Source organism: Mus musculus, chromosome Y, assembly GCF_000001635.26.
Source record: "Mus musculus strain C57BL/6J chromosome Y, GRCm38.p6 C57BL/6J".
Classification (NCBI taxonomy): domain Eukaryota; kingdom Metazoa; phylum Chordata; class Mammalia; order Rodentia; family Muridae; genus Mus; species Mus musculus.
Genome location: NC_000087.7, coordinates 71,785,796 through 71,812,282, shown reverse-complemented (window position 1 = coordinate 71,812,282; position 26,487 = coordinate 71,785,796). Strand labels below are relative to the sequence as shown.

Sequence of the window (26,487 nt, the reverse complement as noted above, 5' to 3'; positions counted from 1 at the left end):
CTCTATCAAGCAGTTCCAAAAGGAAAATGTTCAGTTAAACAGCATCAGCACCTCCAGGAGCTTTTATAAATGTGAGTTCAAGAAGAGCGAAATTGCAATGCAATTTAAGGGTCTTTGTCCCCCATCTCTGCATCTTAAAACCATAGGGTGAACACAGAAATGTAGGTCAAAAGTGTAAATTGCACCTATACTACAACTAATTGGGATGATTTCTAGCCATCTCTAGGTTCTGTCTGTTATGGAGTCCACCAAGTCTGCCTCAAGGCATATTGCCTAGTGTGAAATAGTGCCAGCAGTTGATTGCAAACAACACTATGTGTTGACTTACATGTAAAATGAGACATGTATAATATAGACATATTTGTACATACACACATACTCACAGAAAGAGGCAAGCAATAGAGGAGCTTTGTCTTAGGAACTCTCACGGAAGAGATGGTAGAAATCTTGTAAGGCAGAGAGGTCACTGAGACACTGTATGTCTCTACTGCACAAAATCAGGCCAGTCTGCCTTGCATCCCTAAGTGGTATGGTATCACCATCCATCATCCCCATCTGAGAATATATGGACTATTGATGAAGGATAGAGAATCAGTTTTCATCAAAGGTAAGGCTTTTGTATGTGATAGGTTTGTCATGCTCTACTAGTAGCCCCATGTCCAAGAGTTTATGGGCAACACAATTGATTTGAATTGGGTTGTATCAAAGGGGAGAAAAGTAGACTTGAACTTGGGAGGAGGATTAAGGTGGGAATGGGTCTGGTTTTAGTCTGGGAGGAGTTATCAAGAGAATTGGAAAGTGAATTCCATCAAAAAATTGTATGAAGTTCTCAAGGAATTAATTAATGTAGTTCTTAATATACAATGTCTGTACTGAACATATACAGACCACTTATATTTCAATCTCCTAAATAGCAACTCATTTTGTAGCACTTACATTACATTAAGTGCAAAAGTAATCCAGAGATTATTTAAAATAAAGAAGGATCAGGGGATATGGCCCAGAGACAATGCCAGGAGTGTGTTCAAACATTCACCTACAACACCAGTGCTTAAGATTTTGGGAGGGGCAGAGACAGGAAGATGATTGTGGCTTCCTGAAAGCCAGGCTCACTACCAGCTCAGCAAGAAACCCAGTCACAAGGGGATAAGTTATGGAGGAAAAGAGTAGATCACACTATACCCTTCCCTAGCCTCTGAACTTACCTGTACAGTTGTCTATGCAGACTCACATAAATATGATTAAAATATGCAAGAGGTTATTTTGCATAGCTTATGTTCAAAAGCAGTGTTGTTTTAGACTAGAATCCTGAGGACTTTATATCATTATAGTTCCTGGAGCAAACTCCCAAGATATAGATGATGGGTATATCTTCTTACTGTGCAAAGGAAACCTCAGTTAAGTGTGTGTCAGTGACTCCAAAGAGCTTTCCTCCTCTATGTTCCTTTATATAGCATAGAATGATCTGTAAATAATGAAAATATGAAAACAAAGCTTTTTTTTTGAGATTTTAGGCTTGTGTTAAAATCATATGTATAACATTGTATTAAATGGAAGTGAAATCTTCAGCTCTCAGGAACAATACAGTCAATGCTGTAGGCTTCTGTTTTGTCCCATTGTGAACAAAATTAATTGCACATCAACAGGTCCCACACTTTTAACTAAATCAGGGAGAAGGGCTATGTTTCCGTACAAATAAGTAATGTCAATGTGATTATTCAAGTAGAAATCTGGCAGGGTTAGGATGCGTTTGGCTTATGTGATAGTGATGACTGATTAGTCTCTTGTTATTCAAATAACCCTTACCTCTGAGAAAAGACAAGTAATGATATAAGATATACTACGAAGTGACATGGACACTTACTAGATTTCATTTTCCTTTACAAACTTTAGTTGTTTGAAAAATTGTGGCCCACAGAAGCTCAAATATTCAAAGGTGTTAGTTTTCCAGGTGGTGAGATGTTAAGAAAGAATTAGGATTTGTATTTTTATTAAAGGAGATTTGTCACTATTCTTTGAAATATCAAAAATCCATCAGGCTCTCTCTCTCTCATTCTTACTCTCTCCTCATTCTCTCTCTGTCTCTGTCTCTTTGTCTCTGTCTCTGTCTCTATCTCTGTCTCTCTCTCTATCTCTCTCTTTCATTCTCTGTCTTTCTCTGTCTATGTTTGTTGTCTGTAGTATTGCTTGTGAGCTCTCAGCTACTGCTCTACACATGTGTGCCTGAGTGTTGCCATGGTGTTTACCATGATGTCCTGGAGTCGCCTTCTGAAACTTTAAGACCACAATTAAATATTTCATCTTATAATTTGGTGTGGTCATGATGTCTCACATCGTTAGAACAGTAACCAAGACATCCATATTCCAGTTAATTTTTTCAATCGTTCTGTATTTATTTCATTAAAGTTACCTTTTGTCCATTGAAAAGTTTTAAGAATACTATTAAAGATACTGAACAAATAGTGCCAATAGAAGTAGCACTGTTAGGAGGTGTGGCCTTGTTGAAGTATGTGTGACCCTGTTGGAGTAGATGTGGCCTTGTTGGAGGAAATGTAATACTGTGCTTGTGGACTTTGAGGTCGGGTATGCTTAAGCTGTCCCCAGTGTGACACACAGTCTCTATCTTCTACCTGTGTATCAAGATGTAAAACTCTCAGCTCCTTCTCTAGCATTGTGTCTGTCTGAATGCTTCCATATTTCCAGTCATGATAATAATGGATTAAACCTCTGAAAACAAGTTACAAAGTGTTCAAGAGTTACTGTGATCCTGTAGACTCTTCATGGCAAAAAAACCCAAAGTAACACAAACACAAACATTCAAAAACACATTTGATATTTTGACTATTCTTGGCCTAGGGAGTGGCACTACTGGGAGCTAATAACCTTGTTGCAGTAAGTTTGGCCTTGTTGAAAGAAATTTATCTTTGTGAACATGGACTTTAATGCCCTCTGCCTAGCTGCCTGAAAGCTAATCATTTCCTAGCACCCTTCAGATGAAGATGTAGAACTGTCAGCTCCAAATGCACATGCCTGCCAGGATCCTGCCATATTCCTACCTTGATGATAATGGACTGAATTTCTGAACCTGTAAGCCAGGGTAAATTGAAAAGTGTCTCTGCTGATAGTTGGTTGCTATTCCAGAAAGACCAAAAGTTATGACGTACCATCCAGAGTCTGAGAATACATTGGTTTAGCTTCTAGCATTTGACAGAAAACAGGATTAACAAGACAATGAGAATATAAAACTTCCTATTTCATATAGACACATGGGTTATAGATCTGCGGAACTCAAGGTTTCATGGGTGGTATGGTAGGGTGATTAGTGTCTGTATATGAGTGCAGTGTCTGTTCCCAAGTCTGATGTCACACATACACATATGTTCAGTAATGAGTAGAATATCTTCAACACTTGCTCTCTTAGAGTGAAACCCTCTCACCATTTTGACTAGTTTGACTGGCCAATACACTATTGGGATATCTACCTGTCTCCACCCCACAGTGTTGCAGATATGAATAGACATGCCTGGAATTTTACAGAGGTGCTGAGAATACATGAACTCCACTGAGCCATCTTCCCAGCCCCCAGCAGGGTATTGTTTATTGAAATCAATGATCATATCAGTAGAGAAATGAAAACCAACATGACCCTGATATTTTACCTTACCTCCACCTTACACCAACTAAATGAATTTTAAATATAAATTTAATTTATGTCCAAATGAATCCAGATTACGTTCTAATGAAAGATAAATTTGGAGTGTATCCAGATGAAAGCTATGTTAGTATATTTTTGGCCTTTTATATTGAGAATAACCTATATTTTGGGTACACTAGGAGAGCAAATGCATGTAAATGAGTTCAACCAAAGACAATCTTTGTTCCAGTGAATTTCTTTGTAAAATAAAGTTGAAAATCATGCATTTCAGTTATATATATTTAATTTTTTTGAGTATGTTATTATGGGTTCATGTGAGTTTTCTTGGATTCCGATTGCAGAATTAGAGTATAGGGGACCTGATTATGTGGCACTATTATTTTTTATTAATTAGTTCATTCATTGTCCACCTTCCTACTGTTCCACATCCCATATCTACTGCCCATCCCCTTTCTCCAAGGGAAAGTCCCCATCCTACCGGATCTCTAAACACCTTGATGTCTCTAGTTTGTTGAGAATTTGGTGCATCATTTCTGATTGAATAGAGATCAAGCAGATTTTTTTCTGTGTATGTTTTAGAGACCTTCTGATAGTTCATATATGCTGCCTGTTTGGTTGTCTAGCATTTGGGAGAATTCTAGGTCCATAGCATTTGAGACAACTGGTCCTGTCAGCCTCCTTCAGTCTTTCTCAAATTAAACCAATGGTTCTGCTGATTCTGTCCATTGGTTGTTTGCATACATCTGCATCTGACTGTTTCACCTGCTCATTATTTCTTCATAAGTACAGTCATCCTAGCATTCATATTACAAGTATCTGAATTCAGAAACATACAGAGGCTGTGTACTGCAAGCAGGTCTTCTGCAAAAGCAATATATAATATAAGTACTAAAATTGATATCAGTGCTCTACAATATTCTAATCTATGTGATGAAATCTCTCTCACTCTTTCTCTCTCTCTCTCTCTCTCAATATATATATTCCTCTAACACTTAGTATGAATAAAAATTCTCTTATATTCTCTCCTACAAAGGAGATGATATTGGCATGTCATCTGCAACATTCATTCACTTTCCTACACAGTTTGTGCTTTCTCTTAGCAATCAACTAATATCTAAATCACACATGCACTCAGATTACAAAGTAAGGTATCTGAGCTCATACAAACTGTTATTCTGAGTCAGAGTAGTTGGAGGACAATTCCAAACTGTAGTTACGTCCAAGAGCATGGACTTTAACAACTTGTGAATCAGTAGAAGAGACAATGTATAGATGCGTTTGTTTCTTTTGGTTTGGTTTGGTTTAGCTTATTGTGGTTACCCACAATCATTATAAGAAATACAGAGAAACACAAATTAATGCCTGTATCTTGAACTGAATGCAAACAGGGGCCTTAGAACCAACATTATATTTCTGTTACAATATACAATATACATTTTAGAGATTTTTTTTATTTATTAGCTATTATACCCACTGCAACAAGTTTAAGAAATATTCCTAGTGACCCAAATAGCAGCTTTATGATTCAGATGCAGATATTTTCACCCAATCAATGGATTGAAGCATCTGACCCCTGTTGTTGAATTAATGAGGTCAAAGATATTAAAGAAGAGGGCATCCCTGTGGTAGGATCCCTGTCTCAATTAAAGTGTTCCCCCAAGATGTCTGAAATTGTGGCCCAACAAAGAGACAGAATGCACCTGCTGATATGAGGCCTCCAACACATATACAGGAGAGGATTGCTGGGAGGAGAACTCTACAATTCCACTCTCCCCACTGGAGGGCATTTCATCTAATGTTTTTTTTTGTTTTTTTGTTTTTTTTTAATTCCTTAGAGTCTCTCACATCCCAGGTCTCTGGTTTACTCTAGAGCGTTTTCTCATTTCCTCCTTCACAAAGTTGCCTGTTTCCATTCTTTTCGCTGGTCTTCATCAATTCAGTCCTGTTTCCCACAACCACAGTACCTGATAAAATTCCTCTATTCTCCTTCTTGTCCCATTTCCCACCCAGGTCTCTCCCTTCCCCTATCTGTATTGATTTTTTAACCTTCTTATCATTTCTAATTATGTTTATGACTAATAAAATAATTGAAGTTTATTTTTTTGATTCATTATCTTATTAGTTTCCAAAGGGATGATATACAAATACCAAAGGTACATTGGTTTAATTTTATTTCATTTCATTTGATTTTTGAGATAGGCAGTTAGTATGTTTTGTATTCTCCAGGAAGGTCTAGAGTGTTGAGGTTCAGCATTCCATGCTAGTACCATTACAGGTATGTAAAAACTTACCTGGCTTTAATTGCTTATAATAAAATAGTCCCAAAAAATCTATAAACACTATAAAATAAACACTTTCCAGTCTGAGAGATGAAAATATTTCCTGTTCATTTACAAACCTCATTGATAGAAAGTATATTTGTTTCTTGAAACAAACTAAACTGCTAACTGAGTGCCATGATTAGCCCCCTCTCTGGTTTCCAGGCTCTGCCGCTTCTTTCTGTTCCCATTATTATTGATGCTCTCGAACAGGGGAATGCCAGGCCTACGACAGGAGAGTGAGTGGGTAAGGGGAAGGGTTGGGGGAACATACAGGGGAATTTTGGGATAGCATTTGAAATCTAAATGAAGAAAACATCTAATTGAAAAAAAAAACTTAAGTGTATTCACATATGTACACAGGGACATGTGGCACATATGTACATAATTTAAAATTATCATTCCTTTTCAATACTCTGTTTTTCATTTATTTTATTATTATTAATATATATGGCAATTCTGAAACGTACTTTGTAGACTAGAATGTCCTCAAACTGAGATTTGCCTACCTCTGCCTTCCAAAAACTGAGATAAAAGGTGTGTGCCACCACCACCTGGCTTCCGAAATATTTTTTACTTAGTGGGAGATGTCCATTATTTTTTTCCTGTTAGGATATATCAAAATCATCAAGATGTCATATTTCCTTAATCAATTTATGAGATTAAATCAATCCCTGTAAAAATATGTCAGGTACTTTTGGAGACAGGTAAGTTTACAAGAAACATCATTTAAAAAATATTTTATTTCTGGAGCCAAAACCTTGAGTAGACCTTGCATGCAAACTCTGTAGCTAGCCTTATAACACCCGGAGGCAACTCCACTGCCAGGCATCTAACATTCATAGGATCCGATGATCAGACAAGAGGAAGACACAACATCTTTTCCCAACACCTTGAGTAGAGGGTAACAGAAAGACACAGGCATGCAGGAACTCCACCAGACCAGTGGTATGGATTGCATCCATTCTGTCTCGGACAGGGCCCTGAGCAGTCCTTGGATGCAAACTCAGCAGCCAGCCCCATAACACCCAGAGGAAGCTCCACTACCTGAAGATCTAACATGGCCAGGGTCAGAGGATCCCAGGAACCTAGGAGCTTAGTCACACCAGGATCTCAAGGTTCCAAGGGCAGCTTGACTCCCAGGATGTCAGACCCACCCAGCATCTCAAAATCACAGTATACCGTAATAACAGGATCACAGAGAAAGCTAGACTTTGAAGAGTTATGACACAACCAATATCACAGGAAGGACAGTCTGATGTAGCCAGGGCATGTAGCACTTGAGATATCCAGATGGTGAGAGGCAAGGATAAGTTAATAAGCAGGAGAAACCAAAGTTATTTGGAATAATCAGAACCCAACACTTGCACCATATCAAGTGGATAACCCAACACACCCTAAAAGTAAGACATGGATCTAAAGTCACTTCTCATAGTGATGATGAAGGACTTTAAGAAGGACATTAGTAACTCTCTTAACAAAATGCAGGAGAACACAGATAAACATGTAGAAGTCCTTAAAGAGGAAACACAAAAATCTGTTAAATAGATTCAGGAAAACACAATCAAACAGGTGAAGGAGCAGAACAAAACCATCCATGATCTAAAAATGGAAATAGAAACAATTGACAATTCTCACTTAGGCCATGAAGCTATGGAACATTCCCATTTACTGAGATCCAGAGGAGTAGCCATTTGGAAGATTGTGTCCCTAAATGTGAAGGTTGTGCTGAAACTCTTATGAAAATTGAGAACAATTTTAAATATGAAAGAAAAAAAACACACAGTAAAAATTCATGTAGGCAAAATTGACAGCCTTCTATGTGTCACAAAACACACAAGCAGAGATTACAATTACAATAATTATTTTTATATCAAGGGGTCAAAACTCCTGATACAATCAATGTCCAAGAAGAGATATTTAGAGCACACACTCACCGGGGACAAACTGTCATGACTGGGACAGCATGGCAGGAAACAAAATGTTGATCTGTTTCATTGAGGGCCAGCATGGGGCCTTCTTACACTTTTGTGGAATAAGCAGCCAAGAGTTAGGTCAGAAATAGCCAGCTCCCTCAATTATGCCAAAGTAACCTATTTCTGCTAGGGAACAGTCCCAAATGTTCCACAAACTTGCTAGACTGTTCCACTAGTTTGAGACACCTGAGACTGTGGGAAAATTTCACACCCAATCTTAATGAAACTGAACCAGGCATGTCTAAAATACTTTTTGAAAATAGTTTCATTTCAATTCAGGAAAAAGGACAGAGAGCCCTGCTTTGTAATGGATGGAGTTAGTCTTTAGCTTCCATTGTGCACTCTAAATGAAACATAGTGTAAAAGAAGCAGTTTTCTATGTAGCAAGTAAGGAGTGAAAACAACACACTAATGGAGATAAAATGCAAAGAACCGGGATATATAGTAACAATTCCAATTATAAGTGTGAAAAAACAAATATACATATATGTGAGTTGTGCTTGTTATTTCCCTAATGGTTTGATTGTACAGGATAAAAAACAATAGTCTGTCTCTATTGGGACAGTTTCATTCATCATTGTGTTAGTGGATCCAATCTAGGAATTAATTATCAGGGTTTGACAGCAAAATCCATCGGCTCAATACACCAGACATTAGCTGGAAAGTGAGGTACAAGTAGGTAATGTCCTTTGGTTTCTTCTCTCTGAGTCTGTTATATGGGCGTCCTGTCATTGTTTGTTATTATTGTTGGTTGTTGTTTTAAAATTTGAAATATTGAATGCAAAAGCAAGTGGCAGGAGCCCAACAGGTCTTTGCATTCTTACTTTCTCCTTTCCATCACTCTCCAATTCTTCCAATCCCCAGCTTTCATTCAAGAAACAATCATCAGAAACAATTGAAAATAAGACTCCTTCATCATCTTTACTTTGTGCTTGCATGTTGGCTGTAATCATCTTGAAAACATTAAAAATCAGGCTAAGATTCTGCCTATGTTTGATAGGGTTTCATTGCTGTGAAGAGACACCATGACTCAGGCAACTCTTATAAAGGAAAATTTAATAGAGGTTGTCTTACAGTTTTAGAGGGTCAGGTCAGTACATTATTATCATGGTGGGAAGCATGGCAACATCCAGGTAGAAGGGGCGATGTAGAAGGAAAGAAGTTTTCTATATCTTAATCTGAAAGCAAACAGGAGGAAGCTTGTGGCCAAAGCAGCAAGGAAAAGCATCTCTCTTCATCACTGGGCAGAGTTTGAGCACTAGATAAAAGCCAGCCTACACAATGATCAAGGCCACATCTGCTAATAGTGCCACTTCCCATGGGCCAAGGATATTCTAATCATCAAACTGCTACATACCTGCAAACACTCCTGTATGCATGTATGCACACACACACAAAGACACACACACACACACACACACACACACACACACACACACACACACACACTTTCATGCCTATTGCACGTGAGATTGCATAAAAATATATTTGTCTATTTACACATATATTTATTTTTTACTTACTTGCTTGCTTGCTTATTGCTTACTTATTTACTTATTTACTTACTTACTTAGTTTTAAATGTTTTGCTGAAGAACTTTGTACATAAACATAATGAGTTTGAGTAAATCCATCACCATCTTGTCCTCCTTGAATTGCTCTCCATTTCTCCTGTATCACTTTTAGCCTTAATTCCATGCACATTTTAATAAAGACCACTGAGTGAATTTAGTGCTGACTACATATGTGGGGTTAGGGAAACACATCCACTGGAACATGGGCAGCCTCTGAGGAGCCAAATCTATGTAGAAAACTGGCCCTCACACCTGCAGCCACTAATTGCCAATTTTTTGGGGTGAAATTTTCTCTGCTCCCCCATCTATTCTTCAAGAACTGTGAGACAGAAAATTTTAAAAAAAGGTGTTGAGATCTGCTTAGAAAGGACTTTAATCTCAGGATATGGGAATCAAAACCAGGTAGAGATGAATTCTCTGCCGATCTGCACAGGAAAGCACAGAAATCTAGGACTATACAGAAATATCCAGTTCCAGAGAAGAAAAACAAAAGAAACAGGGGAAATTGGGAAGTACAAATAAGAATTTGAATGTACAGATTGTAAATCCTGTCTCTGGGAATAATAATCAAGATACTTTGAAAGGAACAATCAAGCCATGTTTAAAAGACTGGACACACCATTTGGCATATGTTATATAAATCAGTAAAAATAATTAAAAATGTCTCATTAAAATTCACAACAGTCCCCTTAAGTTTTTTCTTCTGGTTTTCTTCTTTAAATATCTTATTGAATCTGAAGTGATGGCTCAGAATTTCTGAACACTGGCAGCTCATGCACAGCATACACTTGGACTTGCCACATTTCCATAGGCTGTTTACAACTTCTTCTATTTTAGTAACCACAGGGAATCCACACTCCCCCTTCCCATGAGACAATGTATCCATACCTATACAGAGAATTCAAAACAAACAAAATCTCTTCAATCTGTCTCACCAATCATACATTAGGTCCAATGCTTGGGTGCTTTCTGTTTCAGGCTCACAATGATCAATGGTATATACTTTCTAGGTTGTATAACTGCACTTCATTTCTCTACCAGGAACCTTTCCTCAGATTCTGTCCTCATCAAGAATCCCATCTAATACCATCAGACACTTCTATGCATCAGAGGGAACAAGGTCTAGCTGTGTGCCTTGCAGGTTGGGTAGAGCACTGTCAATATCCCTTCTCCTCCAGCAAACCCTCTCAAGGCTCACAACGGTTGTCTTCCAGGATAAAATCTGATTGCCTAAGAGAAGGAGCAAATCATCTCTGCTTGCTCTAATGTCTAAATGACATTGCAGATTAAGAAAAAACCTAGAGCTTCCCCAAGATTCTCAGTCCGGGAGCATTTGGACAATCCATTACTTTCATAGGGTCCAAAATTGTTTGAATTCTACAGACCAATGAATTGTCCCATTAGAAGCCACCTTTCCAGCAGGTAGCAGCAGCTCCAACTGCTGTCTCCAAAGGCAGTTAAACAAAAGCAACCTGAAGAGGCAGGTGAACTGCTCCTGGTCCCACCAAGGTGACTTTGGTTTCTGGTGGGAGGGGGCAATTACATGCTGTGAGAATTCTGTTCTGTTGATGTGCTCACCCACCAAAACACTCCTCTTGGAAAGACCAGGAATGAGTTCCTCTTCCAAAATCCCTCCTCTTGCATGTGGTGTTCATTCCATGGGTGTGGGGAGTAGGCTCTATTCCTTGGGTACTCTGTTTCTAAATGAGGTGACACACAGTGATCACTCTCTCCTACCTTTCACAGATGATTGAGACTCCTAATCTAGACATTATTTTTTTATTTATTTTTTCAATCTGCGAAGGCAGATATGGTTGTTTGTGAACATTACAGTTTGCATGGACACTTCTTATATGTAATACATCAGAGGACAGAAGAGGATACAGCAGCATATGCTGCTGGAATTACAGGGAGGATGAGAAAGAAAGGGGGGGCAGGGAGTGAGAGGGAAAGAGAGAAACACAGACTGAGACTGAGATACAGAGAGATAGCAATACAGAGAGTGGGGAAGTTAGAAGGAAAGAGAGAGAGGCAGAGAGACATAGAGACAGAGAGACAGAGAGACAGATAGAGAGACAGAGAAACAGTCACAATGTAATTGCTGGAAATTGAAGCCACGACCTGTGTGATAGCAGCAAGTCTGTCAACATATACATTGTCTCTTGAGATTTTGGCTCCAATTTTGAATTGGCCAAGAAAGACCTGATGCTATGTATTCTGGAGTTGACCTTGTGTATACCATCGTATTCCTGGAAACAGTTTCACATCTAGGGAACATGACCTTTAATCAGTCTTGATGCATCTCACATATCCTATGCCCAGACACCAAAGGAGACATATGGAAGGTTTCCTGTTGTGGTCTGGTAAAAGGACGCCATTCCTGACAAGAATCTCCAGAAGAATAAAGCCAATACAGTCGAAACAACCTTAGCCCTGGTCAGAGTGAGATACCTGCCTTCTTAAGGCTTCTCAGTACAGCTTTATATAGTGTATTAGCTTACTCTTGGTTAGAATTCACCACAGATCACAAACATCCTATTCAGATTTCTCTCTCTTTATCTATTTTTTTCTTGTTGTAGTGGTGGTGATTTTTTAAGAAAGACTTATAAGAATTAATTTACTCTTAGATGAATTTGGACCTTTTGAGAAAGATTGTGTTCCTACACCATTTTTCGCTCATGAGAAAATGGGGAGGTGGTACATGGCTTAGAGTATAAGATCATTGGCCCCTGTGCACAGGTTACAGGATTCAATTACCAGGGCCCATCTTGTTTGTCACAGCCACAGGTAAGTGCTGTTTCAGGGGATCTGATACTATCTAACTTCTGATCTCTACACGGTCCAGTTTAGTGCACAGGCAGCAGACACACCCCTTCAGGTAAAATATTCATAAAATAGAAATAATGAAAATTCTACAGTTTACCAATTGCCATATAAAACTTGATTTCCAAATGATCACACATACTATTAGGAGAGGACCTCAAAATGTGGATGTAGGTAAAAAATTTTGATATATTTGATACTTATTTTTTCATTCTTTTCTGTTTTACACCACCTAGGACCCCACATCCCAATGACCTGGAGGAGAGTAAGCCAGAGTTCTTCCATAGTCTTTGCTTCAGTTCCTGTCTCCACTTACCAGCTCTGATTAAGGTGTTGTCCAGACTTCTATAGATAACACAGTTTAAAACCTGAAAGTTGAAAACAGATAGAATCCATTACATCATTTGGTAGTTTTGGGTCCCAATTTTTATCTCATTGAAATCAAGACAGGACTGTATGCTTGCAATAATGTTATCTGCCTGTGCTTAAACTTCTGACTAAAAAACTCTTTGTTCAAAACAGTGGAGTGACCGATGAGCATCAGACAGTTACATAGCAATTGTTGCCCTATGAATTTGTATACATCTCTGATTATATTGAAGATTGAAAATCAATTAAATGGTTTTAGTAGTAGGTAGACAGGCACCTAGTGTTGATGTAAAACAAATTCCACAGTAGATCAGTTCTAAAACTACATTATTCTGCATGATATCTCAGCACTAATGAATAGGCAGCTGCACAAGCAAAAGAAGAGGAAAAGGAAGAAACACAGGCAGACACAGATGCAGAGGTTGAGAAACAGGCTGAGATAGAGAATGAAGAAGGAGAAAAGGAAGGACAGGCAGAGTCACAGGGACAGTCAAAGGGAGATTCAGAATCAGAGACAGAGTCAGAATGTGTGGTGTGCATGTACCTAGTGTGTGTCTTTCTAATTTTTAGACCTTTTAGGAAGTTACATTTACTCAAGTGTCCTCAGAGATGGGGTGATTGGTTGCAACAAATTTCTCAGATTACAACCAGTATACCAAGACATGGTTTCTGTCTAATTGGCCACCCAGACCCAAGGAATACTTATAATAGGAGAGATCCCAGGCTAATGGTTTTCTTTCTTATAATAAGTCTGTCTCTCCCAGTCACAGAATAAAAGGAAATTATGATTCATTGGAAAATAACACATAAATGGCTCCAGAAACTCAGCCAAGTCTATTAAGATATATAAATATATATATATATAAATATATAATAATATATATTATTATATATAGATATATATTATATATATAGATATATATATATAATATATATATATAAATATATATATATATATTATCACAAAGCTCTCACACAACTTTTTAAAAATCCTAATCCTGTACTGGATTCATCTTCTAAGTATACATTGTATGTTATATATAGTATATCATAAAATACTAAATAGGAATATCTAGCTATGTACACTGAATGTATACTGTGATAGCTGCCCTTTCAATCTCCATTACAAGATGGCGCTGACATCCTTTGTTCTAACTGGTAAAGAAATAGTCTGTGTATGTGCTGGGGTATTTTTCCATTCTTTGTGCCCTTCCTGTTCTGTGGCGTCATATGGGCTGATAGTGAGCAGCCCTTAGGGTGAAATATGTCTCTAACACTTCTTGTGGTCTATTTAAGGACTGAGTTTCCTGTGTTCTAAGCCTCCTCGCCCAAAAGCTAATCATCTTTCTCTTGAGATGGATTAAAGCTATGCTGCAGAAGGATCTGAGTGTGTCCTGTGTGTGTGTGTTCTCGCCGGTGAGACTCTTTATCATCACAGACACAGTATACTGCATGCACAGACCATTAGTACTGTAACTCCATGGATAAATCATGTTCATGAAGCAACACTAACAGAGATTTACACACAATATTTGCATTTCATTTGTGTTCCCGAGATGAAAATTATTTTCATCAACACACATGGCACTGCATAGAACAGGTATGACTAATATTAAAATAGTAAACAGCTGACTTCAAGAAGTATAGAAATCAGAGTTAGTAAGTCTTTGGTGGAATACTATATTTACATACTCACAACATCCATTAGTGAAGAACTCCTGCTGCATTAACTTTGCACAAGATTTATTGTCAAAACTTGTACTTTTAGTCTGGTGGTTGGTGGTTGTTTACACAAGTTGGTTGTGGTTTGTTAGTAGCCATAATTAAAGGAGAAGAACAAGGAAAGAAATTAAATTCAGAGATTTTCTAATTCCTCTCTCTAATATACCCTTATTTTTGTCCTATCTAGCGTTAGGGGTTATAAAAAGAAGATCCTAGAAAATATCAAACACCAACTATAAAAATGAACCCTTAATTACTGTCCACCAGAAACCACCAATTGTGAAGAAATACACTTTATCTTCTTTATCATAAGTTTTAAAGGACTCTCTTCAATAGCTTCCTGACTGGACTGTTCTTTTTTCTTCTGTGTTCTTTTTCCTTGTGTGTGTGTGTGTGTGTGCATGAGGGTGAGTGTGTGTGACTTCCTTTGCATAATACCTTCCTGTGTTGTTAACCATTCATATTTGCTGTGGATTTACTCACAACAAACAGATAAACTGAATTGTGAGTATCTTCTTTTTTTGGTGTCTGTTTTGTTTTTCTTTTCTGGTGGTGGGTTTAGCATGTATGCAAATCAAACACTACCATCGAGTCACATCTCTAGCTTAGACAGGGATTTGAATTCTTTAACACTAGTTATTTCTCTCCATATTACTGTAACATTATAATGTTTTTATTGTACTCCTGATCTGTTACTGAAATTTTATTTCCATTTATTCCAAATTTATGTAGGTGCTAAGCAACGTCAACCCATTGCTGATATTTTTTGTTAATAAGGCAACTTGATCAATAAATGACTTCTTTTTCTGACTAGTGCCATATTGGGTTTTCTTGAAGACTTGTATCTTAAGCCGGAGCAGAAACTTGTAATGTACACTTGAGGAGGGTTTTTTTTTGGGATTTGGTGGTTATTTCAATGTATTAAATGAATGTCAGGTGCCTGATGTTCTATCAGAGTAATGGTGCTCCTTAAGCTACATGTTCATCTTTATGTTCTCATACACTTTTCAGAACAATATTTTTCAGTACCACAGAGCAAATGTTACAGGTTCTTAGCTTTTAAACTCTCAGTAAACACCAAAGTCTCAATTTTGGACTTCAGTGCAGCCTCTTCTCTAAAAGCTAGTCAGAGGATGCTTAGTCCTGTGAGCCCAATCCTTTCTTTTTATTCCAAGCATGGAGGGAAAATGGCATGCCCTGTAAGGGTTTTGCAATTAGAGATTCTGAAGTCAGCAGATCATACTTGTCACCCTATTGAGTTTGCTCATCTGTAATAGCAAGTGAAAGAGTGGTAATCAGTACCATGATGGCTCAAAAGAAGTCTAGAAAACCACTGCATTCTGCCCCCTTGTGGGTGCCATCCCTGTCACAATTTGAAGAGAAACAGTGCTCCTTCCAGGAAGCTGCAGGGAATTGAACTGCACTCCTCTGCATGCTGTCAGACCCAGCCTCTAGGTCTGGACTGACTCTCCTTAAGGATAGTCACTTACCCTCCGGCCCCAGTCCCTAATTCTCTCTCAGTTCTCCACAAAACAGGAGACTCTCTTTATTTTTGTGCCAAATGATGTCAGCTTCATTTCAAATATCCTGATAAACTAAACTGGTTGGGTCTTAAAATAATTTCTTTCTCTCAACCACCTATTTACCAGGAAAACTGTCGGTGAGAATGGCTGAGACATCTAGTCTGGGCAAGTTTCCCATGATTAAGGGCAGGGAATATGAAGATAAGGCCAACTTATTAATATACTTCCAAAGTCTAGTTTTAATTGGCATCTCTAATGCTGTGCAGAAGAAATGTGAGATTGTGAGGTGACTTCACAGATTAATATAAGAGGTGAGTCTAGAAAATCAGGAGCTGTCTATTGAGAACAGCACTGGACCATGGCCCTCCTTTGAGGATTTACACTTTAAAGCTGAGATAAACTGTAAAAAAATTATGTCTTTCTGAAGTTTATGCCATGGAACGTCCACATAATATCTTAGTTCATTGGTGTGATGTTTTTATACATGGCTGTAAATGCTTTTATGTTAACCTGTGTGTGCTAGTAAGTGTTTGCCTTCTTGACATGAAGCTAAAGTCACCTGGGAAGAGGGAACCTCAAATTGGATCTGTCTACATTAGATGAGGCTATAGCCATGTTTATTTGTTTTCTTAGAAAATTTTCTTTAAATTTTCCATCTTATGTGACCTGAAAGTATCCATCTCCCTGTTTATCCTCCTACCATCGAACTCAGAGACACAGTGAAACTAACAGAAGTTATGGGCCGAATGAATTTAACAGATACTTATAGAACATCACCCAAAAACAAGAACACACATAATATGCACTCATTCTTAAGTGTATATTAGGCAAAAAAAAACATGGAATACCCATGATACAATTCATTGATACTATCCATTATCTCTACCTCTGGTCAGGATTATTTTTCTGACTTTTCTTTGCATAGATTCCTGATTCTTGAAGGAGAGAGCTCGATAAAGGCATCCTCTTTAATCTTTAATTCTCTGAGTCTCTCACTCTCTGTGCATTGTCCAGTTGTGTCTTTCTGTGATTATTACCAGTTTTGTAGGAAACTCACCTCTGATGAAGGCTGAGGCATATATACTAACATATGGGTGGAGCCATTAGGATTCATGAGAAGTCATTTTACTGCTGTGGTTATTTAACAAAATTTATGATGGCAGATTTTCACTTAGTGTTTTATGACCTTTCTAGTCTCAGATGCTTGGCCTGATATTTCCCTCCACATTTAACCCTCCTATTTTAGTGTCTTCTTCATTCCTTTATACCACTATATTCTACTTCCCCTTCCTTGGAAGAACTCCTCCTTCTTTATGGTTCCTTACTAGATAGCTCATCTCTGTTACCCTAAATGAAAAACAAACATATATAAACCTTACAAGCTAACTCCATACATAGGTGAAAACATGCAATTTGTGTCGTTCTGGGTCTGATTTGACTGTTGGATATTTCCCCCCCCCCCTTTTTTTTTAGATACTTCAGTCCTTCTTTTTTAAAAAATATTTTTATTACGTGTTTTCCTCAATTACATTTCCAATGCTACACCAAAGGTTCCCCATACCCTCCTCCCCACTTCCCTACCCACCAATTCCCATTTATTTTTTGGCTCTAGCATTGCCCTGTACTGGGGCATATAAAGTTTGGTTGTCCAATGGGCCTCTCTTTCCAGTGATGGCTGACTAGGTCATCTTTTGATACAAATGTAGCTAGAGTCCAGAGCTCCGGGGTACTGATAAGTTAATAATGTGGTTCCATCTGTAGGGTTGCAGATTCCTTTAGCTTCTTGTGTACTTTCTCTATCTCCTCCATTGGGAACCCTGTGAACCATATAATAGCTGACTGTGAGTATCCACGTCTGTGTTTGCTAGGCCCTGGCATAGTCTCACATGAGACAGCTGATTAACAGTTGATGGGAGAGGATCCATTACTCAGTGAGTGGTGCTATCTCTGCAAAGATGGTGATAAAATATATAAGAAAGCAACCTGAGGGTAGTGTTTGAAAAATGAGTCAGTGTTTAAGAGAACTGGCTGCTCTCTTAGAAGGTTAGGATTTGAATCACAGAACTCAGGTGGCAGCTCACAGCCTCATGAAGCTCCAATATCAAGGGACCAAGCTCGCTCTTATGGACTCTGTGAACCCTGGACAAAAAAGGCCCACAGACATTCACGCAAACAAAACATTTTTATATATACATATATGTTATTAAAATAAAAGTTAAAAGGCATTTTTAAATTTTGTAAGTAGAAAAGCTGAGAAAACTGTGTTGAGAAACAAGCCAATAAGCAGCCTTGCTCCATGTACCCTGCCTATAATCCTACATGGGTTCCTGCCCTGATTTCACTCAGTTATGGAGTGTGATGTGGAAGAATAACACAAACTAATCTTTTTCAAAAGAGAAGGGAGGAGAGGGGGATTGGAATGGGGATTTGTTGATGGGAAACTGTGAAGGAAGTTATCATTTAAATTGTAAATAGATAACTAAATTAATGATGAAAAAAATAAGTCCTGTCAAGAAGTCCAATGTGACAGTGTGAAACTGCTAATCTACAACCTGCTAAACTCACATGTGCGGGGTGTGGGCATGCAAGTGTTCTGTCTGAGCCTGCAGGCCACTTAAATCCTCAAAAACCCTGTGGAGTTCAACCCTGACTTCCTGGCACAGATGATCCCCAAAGTGTATTGGGAAGTGCTTGTGCAGGTAGCAGACACCTCAATCTTGGCCCAGGTACACAAAATAGCCAACTAGCTGCTATGAACAGGACAAGATACTTTTGAGGAAGATGTACCCACGTGTGGCTTGAGATTGATGTACTGGATGGTACTCTGCAATGGTCAGAATCCAGTGTTCTTTTCCCCATCATCCACAGGATCACCAATATGCTGTAGAATGATGAGGAGACAGAGAGGTAACCTTGCTAGCCACCACAATGCGATGTGGGAATGGGTATCCAGATGGAGGAAGACCCTCATTAAAGCAGTGGGGAGGGGATGGGATAGAGGGTTTCTGGAAGGGTGGGAAACTGAAAACGGACATCATTTGAAATGTATATAAAGAAAATATACAATTAAAAAAAGACCAACCAAAGAGCACATAGGGCGGGGCCCATGGCTGCAGCTTCATATGTAGCAGAGAATGGCCTATTTGGACACCAGTGAGAGGTGAAGCTCCTGTTCAGGAGAAGGCTCTATACCCCAGTGTAAGGGAATGTCAGGACTAGGAAGTAGGAGTGGGTATTTTGTTGATTACTGAGAGGAGGGATGGCATAGTGGGTTTTCAGAGGGGAAACCAGGGAAGGGGATAACATTTGAAATGAAAATAAAGAAAATGCCTCATAAAATAAAATAAAATAAAACAAAATAGATTGAAAACAACCACCTAGACACAATAAGTTAATAGCAGAATGATAAATAAAAGAAGACAGTGTAGTGGTGCATACCTTTTATCCCTGCTCTTGGTAGGCAGAGGCAGGGGCAGGCAAATTTATGAGTTCAAGGCCAGCCTGAACTCCAGATTGAATTCCATGACAACCAGGGCTAAACAGAGAATCCCTGCCTCGAAAAAAACAAAAAACAATAAACAAATAAAGAGAAAATGAATGACACACAGGCATACAGAAGAGGACTGGTCCCAAAGACAGCTCTGTCCTAAATATACTAGAGCACATTGCTTCACAAAATGAATTCTGAACATGCTCTCACATAGGGCATTTGAATATACTTTCTAGGTTAACCCCATATGATCACAAGAAACAAAAGGTAACAAGAAGATCAGAGTCAGAAGTATATCTCAGACTCATGTCAAAGACAGTCTGGGAGGCACACCATGCTTCAGTTTTCAAAGTTCCAGAGAGTGGTTCTCCACCTTTTTAATACTGCGGTTCCTTCATATATATACTTCCTTATGCTGTGTGGTGCCCCAACCGTAAAAATATTTTTTGCTGCTTCATAACTGAAATGTCCTACTGATATGAATTATAACATACATTTCTGACATACAGATAGTCTAGGACAACTCCTGTGAAATTTGTCACAAGGACTAGCAACCTACAGGTTGCCAACCACAGTGCCAGCAAATAGGAAAACTAGCCAGCCCCTTGATTTTTACAATGTTGCCTTCTGTAACTGTGGTAGAATAGATGTGCTCTATTTTAGTGGTCTAAGCATGTGAGGATCTGTAACACTACCTGGAAACACACATACCAAATTGGATGAGGGAGTCTATTTTTTCTGTCCTGGACCTTGCAGGTTTGAGTCAGCTCTAACCAAATAGAAGAGAAAGGATACTGGATGAATTCCTACTCAAAGTCTTTGGAGACAACAGGGATTTTATTGGGTTCTCATGGAGAATGGGAGAGTGTTTGTGCTCCATTAAAAAGGTACTCACATTCACTATTTTGATGCCTTTCTTTCTATTTGAGTGTGCTTTGTACTTTTGTCTGCTATGTGTTGTGTTCTGTGTTCTTTGTTACTAACTCTAGGGTTCATACCATACTTGGAAAATGAAAGTCAGTTTGAAAACCTTTCATATTTGTTCTCTGTATAGAAACTCTCTCTCTCTCTCTCTCTCTCTCTCTCTCTCTCTCTCTCTCTCTCTCTCTCCCTCTCTCTCTCTCTCTCTCTCTCTCTCTCTCTCTCTCTCTCTCTTTGAGTTTTCAAGACAGTGTTTCTCTGTGTAGCCATGGTTGTTCTGGAAATCTCCCTGTAGACCAGGTTGGCCTCGAACTTAGAAATTCACCTGTCTCTGCTTTTCGAGTGCTGGGATTAAAGGTGTTTGCCACCACCACTTGGAAATATGATTCTTTTAAAAAATTAGATTATGAGTCCTTTGTACCAAAAATAAGATCAAAATTTCAAGGAAGGTACTTTTAATTTAAAATGCATCTTTCTGATAAAAAAAAAAATGGGGTATTCCATGGAGATACAGAAGTTTGAAAATGACCCAAAAGGTATTGTTCTTCAACTAATTCCTTATCAGCTTGTATTTTCTGAGGATATTGGCCACTGAGGCTTGAAGTATCAAAAACCCATCAGGCTATCTCTCTCTCATTCTTTCTCTCTCTTTCTCATTCTTTCATCTCATTTTCCTCTCTCCTCATTCTCTCTCTTTCTCTCTCTCTCTTTCTCTCTCTTTCTCTCTCTATCACCCTCTCTCTCTCTCTCACTCTCTCTCTCTCTCACCCTCTCTCTCTCCTGTCTCGCTCTCGTTTTAAGCCATTCATCCAGTGGTTGACATCTAATGTTAATCCATTTCTTGTCTATTTCACACAGTGAGGCAATCAATATTGATGATATGAGTGTGAAATGGTCCTTCTTACTTTTTTTTCTTTTTCTTTTTTGAGAGAGTCATGCCATAGACTCATTCATAACAGTTTTTCTCTCTAGAATAAGTTTGCATGCTTTAGCACTTGATAATAATCTCGATTGTTGATTTATTTTAATATCTGTGAGTTTCTGCAGTAACTGATTCTATTAGTTAGAGATTAGTTGCTGTGAAAAGACACCATGACCAAGGCCACTCATAAGAGACTCATTTCATTAGGGCTTTTCTACATTTCATTACACGTTCAGAGGTTCACTCCATGATCATCAAGGCAGAAAATATGGCACTGTCTAGGCAGACATGGTGGTGGAGAGGAAGTTTAGAATTATGCACCTTCATCCAAATGCTTCGAGGAAAAACTATGTATTTTGCATACAGGTAGGGTCTCTTCCACACTGGTAGAGCTTTAAAGCCCCAGAGTGATATGCTTCCTCCAGCAAGGCCAGACCTATTCCTACAAGGACATACCTCCTCATAGGCCAACTATATTTAGAATGCCACACTGGTTTCATAGCAACTTGACAAGATCTAGAGTCTTCAAAGAGAAGGAGCCTCAGTTGAGAAGATGCCTCCATAAGATCCAGCTGTTAGGAATTTTCTTAATTGATGGGAGAGCACCCACTCCATTGTGGGTGTTGACATCCTTGTGGTGGTAGTCCTGGGTTCTTTAAGAAAGCAAGCTAACCAAGATTAGAGGAGCAAGACAATAAGCATCACCACTCCATAGCCTATGAATGAGCCTCTGATTCCAGGATCCTGTGTTGTTTCAGTTTCTGTCCCAACTTCTTTGGTGATAAACAGCAATGTGGAAGTATAAGCTGAATAAAACCTTTGCTATGGAATTTGCTCTTTGACATGGTGAATCCTTACAACAATAAAAAACAGTAAGGTATTCTTAGGGAAAAAATGTCTAACAGTGCCAATGTCAATGTGTAGACATTTTATTTTTACTTAGAGATAAGCTATACTCATGTACGTACCTGAGATGTAATTGTTCTAGTTTTCTTCTTTCTCACCATGTAGAATACTACAATAAAAAATAACTTGGAAATAAAAAGAATACAGATTGTCACTGAGGAAGACAAAACAGAAAGTTGAGTCAGTAACAGCAAACACTGCTTATTGGCTTGCCACTGTCTTAGCCACTGTTCTATTGCTATGAAGAGACACATATGGTGACGGCAACTATTAGAAAACAAGGCATTCTTTGTGTAGAGAAAGGCCATTGACTTGTTTGAGTTAATTTTATATCCAGCTACTTCACCAAAGCTGTTTATCAGGTTTTGGTGTTCTCTGGAGGAATTTTTAGGGTCACTTATATATACTATCATATCATCTGCAAAAAGTGATATTTTTACTTCCTCTTTTCCAATTTATATCCACTTGATCTCCTTTTGTTGTCGAATTGCTCTGGCTCATTCTTCAAGTACTATGTAATAAACAGGATGAGAAAGAAATTAGGGAAACAACACCCTTCTCAATAGTCACAAATATTAATAAATATCTCGGCGTGACTCTAACTAAAGAAGTGAAAGATCTGTGCGATAAAAACTTCAAGTCTCCGTAGAAAGAAATTAAAGAAGATCTCAGAAGATGGAAAGATCTGCCATGCTCATGGATTGGCATGATCAACATTGTAAAAATGGCTATCTTGCCAAAATCAATCTACAGATTCAATGCAATCCCCATCAAAATTCCAACTCAATTCTTCAACGAATTAGAAGGAGCAATTTGGAAATTCATCTGGAATAACAAAAAACCTAGGATAACAAAAACTCTTCTCAAGGATAAAAGAACCTCTGGTGGAATCACCATGCCTGATCTAAAGCTACAGAGCATTTGTGATAAAAACTGCATGATACTGGTATAGAGACAGACAAGTAGACCAATGGAACAGAATTGAAGACCCAGAAATGAACCCACACACCTATGGTCACTTGATCTTCGACAAGAGAGCTAAAACCATCCAGTGGAAGAAAGACAGCATTTTCAACAATTGGTGCTGGCACAACTGGTTGTTATCATGTAGAAGAATGTGAATCGATCCATACATATCTCCTTGTAGTAAGGTCAAATCTAAGTGGATCAAGGAACTTCACATAAAACCAGAGACACTGAAACTTATAGAGGAGAAAGTGGGGAAAAGCCTTGAAGATATGGGCACAGGGGATAAATTCCTGAACGGAACAGCAATGGCTTGTGCTGTAAGATCGAAAATTGACAAACGGGACCTAGTGAAACTCCAAAGTTTCTGCAAGGCAAAAGGCACCGTCAATAAGACAAAAAGACCACCAACAGATTGGGAAAGGATCTTTACCTATCCTAAATCAGATAGGGGACTAATATCCTACATATATAAAGAACTCAAGAAGGTGGACTTCAGAAAATCAAATAACCCCATTAAAAAATGGGGCTCAGAACTGAACAAAGAATTCTCACCTGAGGAATACCGAATGGCAGAGAAGCACCTGAAAAAATGTTCAACATCCTTAATCATCAGGGAAATGCAAATCAAAACAACCCTGAGATTCCACCTCACACCAGTCAGAATGGCTAAGATCAAAAATTCAGGTGACAGCAGATGCTGGCATGGATGTGGAGAAAGAGGAACACTCCTCCATTGTTGGTGGGATTGCAGGCTTGTACAACCACTCTGGAAATCAGTCTGGTGGTTCCTCAGAAAATTGGTCATAGTACTACCGGAGGATCCAGCAATACCTCTCCTGGGCATATATCCAGAAGATGTCCCAACTGCTAAGAAGGACTCATGCTCCACTATGTTCATCGCCGCCTTATTTATAATAGTCAGAAGCTGGAAAGAATTCAGATACCCCTCAACAGAGGAATGGATACAGAAAATGTGGTACATCTACACAATGGAGTATTACTCAGCTATTAAAAAGAACGAATTTATGAAATTCCTAGCCAAATGGATGGACCTAGAGGGCATCATCCTGAGTGAGGTAACACATTCACAAAGGAACTCACACAATATGTACTCACTGATAAGTGGATATTAGCCCAAAACCTAGGATACCCAAGATATAAGATACAATTTCCTAAACACATGAAACTCAAGAAAAATGAAGACTGAAGTGTGGACACTATGCCTCTCCTTAGAAGTGGGAACAAAACACCCATGGAAGGAGTTGCAGAGACAAAGTTTGGAGCTGAGATGAAAGGATGGACCATGTAGAGACTGCCATATTCAGGGATCTACCCCATAATCAGCATCCAAAAGCTGAAACCATTGCATACACTAGCAAGATTTTATCGAAAGGACCCAGATGTAGCTGTCTCTTGTGAGACTATGTGGAGCCTAGCAAACACAGAAGTGGATGCTCACAGTCAGCTAATGGATGGATCACAGTGCTCCCAATGGAGGAGCTAGATAAAGTACCCAGGGAGCTAAAGGGATCTGAAACCCTATAGGTGAAACAACATTATGAACTAACCAGTACACCAGAGCTCTTGATTCTAGCTGCATATGTATCAAAAGATGGCCTAGTCGGCCATCACTGGAAAGAGAGGCCCATTGGACAAGCAAACTTTATATGCCCCAGTACAGGGGAATGCCAGGGCCAAAAAGGGGGAGTGGGCGGGTAGGGGAGTGGGGGTGGGTGGGTATGGGAGACTTTTGGTATAGCATTGGAAATGTAAATGAGCTAAATACCTAATAAAAAATGGGAAAAAAAAGAAAAAGAAGAAAACAGGGCATTTAACTGGAGGCTTGCTTACATTTTCAGATGATTGGACAATCATCACGAGAGGGACCCCATCACTGGAGCAATAGAGAACTATTGATCCTTAGGCAAAGAGATAGATTCTGCCATTGCATTGGCTTCTTGAAAACTCATACCCATCCTTGTTGATACGCCCACTTTCTCCAATGAAGCCACACCTTCTCTTATTCCTTCTAAATTTAAACTCACTGCCACTTTCTGGTGACTAAATATTCATATATATGTGTCTATAGGTGACTTTATTATTCAAACCACCACTTTTCCCATGGCTCGTTCAGCTATTTTTTTAAAATACAGCCTAAAAGGCTCCCATTTATTAAGGACTACTGATGAGCTTAGCCACAGTGATGGGCCTTCCCACATCAATCATTACCCAAGAGAATATCCCATAGACTTACCTAATGAACAAGTAAGTGAATAGAGACTGATCTTCAATTGTTCTCTCTTCTCAGGTAACTGTGGATTGTCAAAATTGAAAAAAAATATAATATCCCATCACAGTAATGTTTAACTTACACCATAACCTACAAAAACTTTACTCAACACCATCTATTGCATTCTGCCCCTGCATAGACACACTTTCATGTATGGCATAAGTGAAGGGTGACTACCTCCATCAGCAAGGATACTCAATAATAGGTGACATGAGCTGAATATTTCCTATAGCCTCACAACCCCGAAATTCTACTGTGTGTTACACTTACTGGGAGACTTGCCAATCTGTCCAATTTTATGCCACCAAAGCTATGACAAAAAAACTCCTCATAAAGAAATCTAATGAATTTTACTTGATTTCTTTCTCCTGAGGCAACTGAGTATTATCCCTTCATGCTTATATTGGTGTCTGATTCATCTGTAATAAACCCACTACTATTTACAGCTACATCACAGGAGGTATGACAAATACCATCTCCCATGAGTTGGTCAAACCTTTTCAGCAGCTTTTTTTGTAGTATCCTTTCTATAATAAAAAATACATTGATTTCTTTATTTTTAAGTGTGTAATTTAATGATTCTAACACATTTTTATCTCCCTTCCATTTTCCCCTCATTTTCTGCTACTTCATATGATATTGCAATCTATTAAAATACAGTAGTGAATACAGCGGAAAAAACAGTGTGGGAAGAATCAAAGTTCTTTATTACTAAGACAACAGATACACTGGCAGAATCTTCCAGGTACAACTACTTAGTAACTTTCGGTGTAATGTTAGCATGATTCTTCTAGAAAAAAAGCTTAAAGAATTAAGGCATGGTTACAATGGACCAGAAAAGTCAGTATCACTAGTGAGACACATTCATGTAAATAAGTTTCATCACTGTTCCGATATGCCTAGCAACAAGGAAAACAGGTCCATAGTCACAAGAGTATGAAAGGGGCATGAAGGAGAACAGTTGTCCAACTTATTATTACCCAGTAAGCATCAACACAGGAAGCGACCAAAGACAATAAATAACTTCCAA

The 26,487-nt window shown here is 38.6% G+C and overlaps 1 pseudogene; it reads left to right on the top strand.

Moving 5' to 3' along the window:
• The first annotated feature begins 16,102 nt into the window (after window positions 1-16,102).
• On the top strand, window positions 16,103-18,870 carry Gm46712 (annotated as a pseudogene).
• The last annotated feature ends 7,617 nt before the right edge of the window (window positions 18,871-26,487 follow it).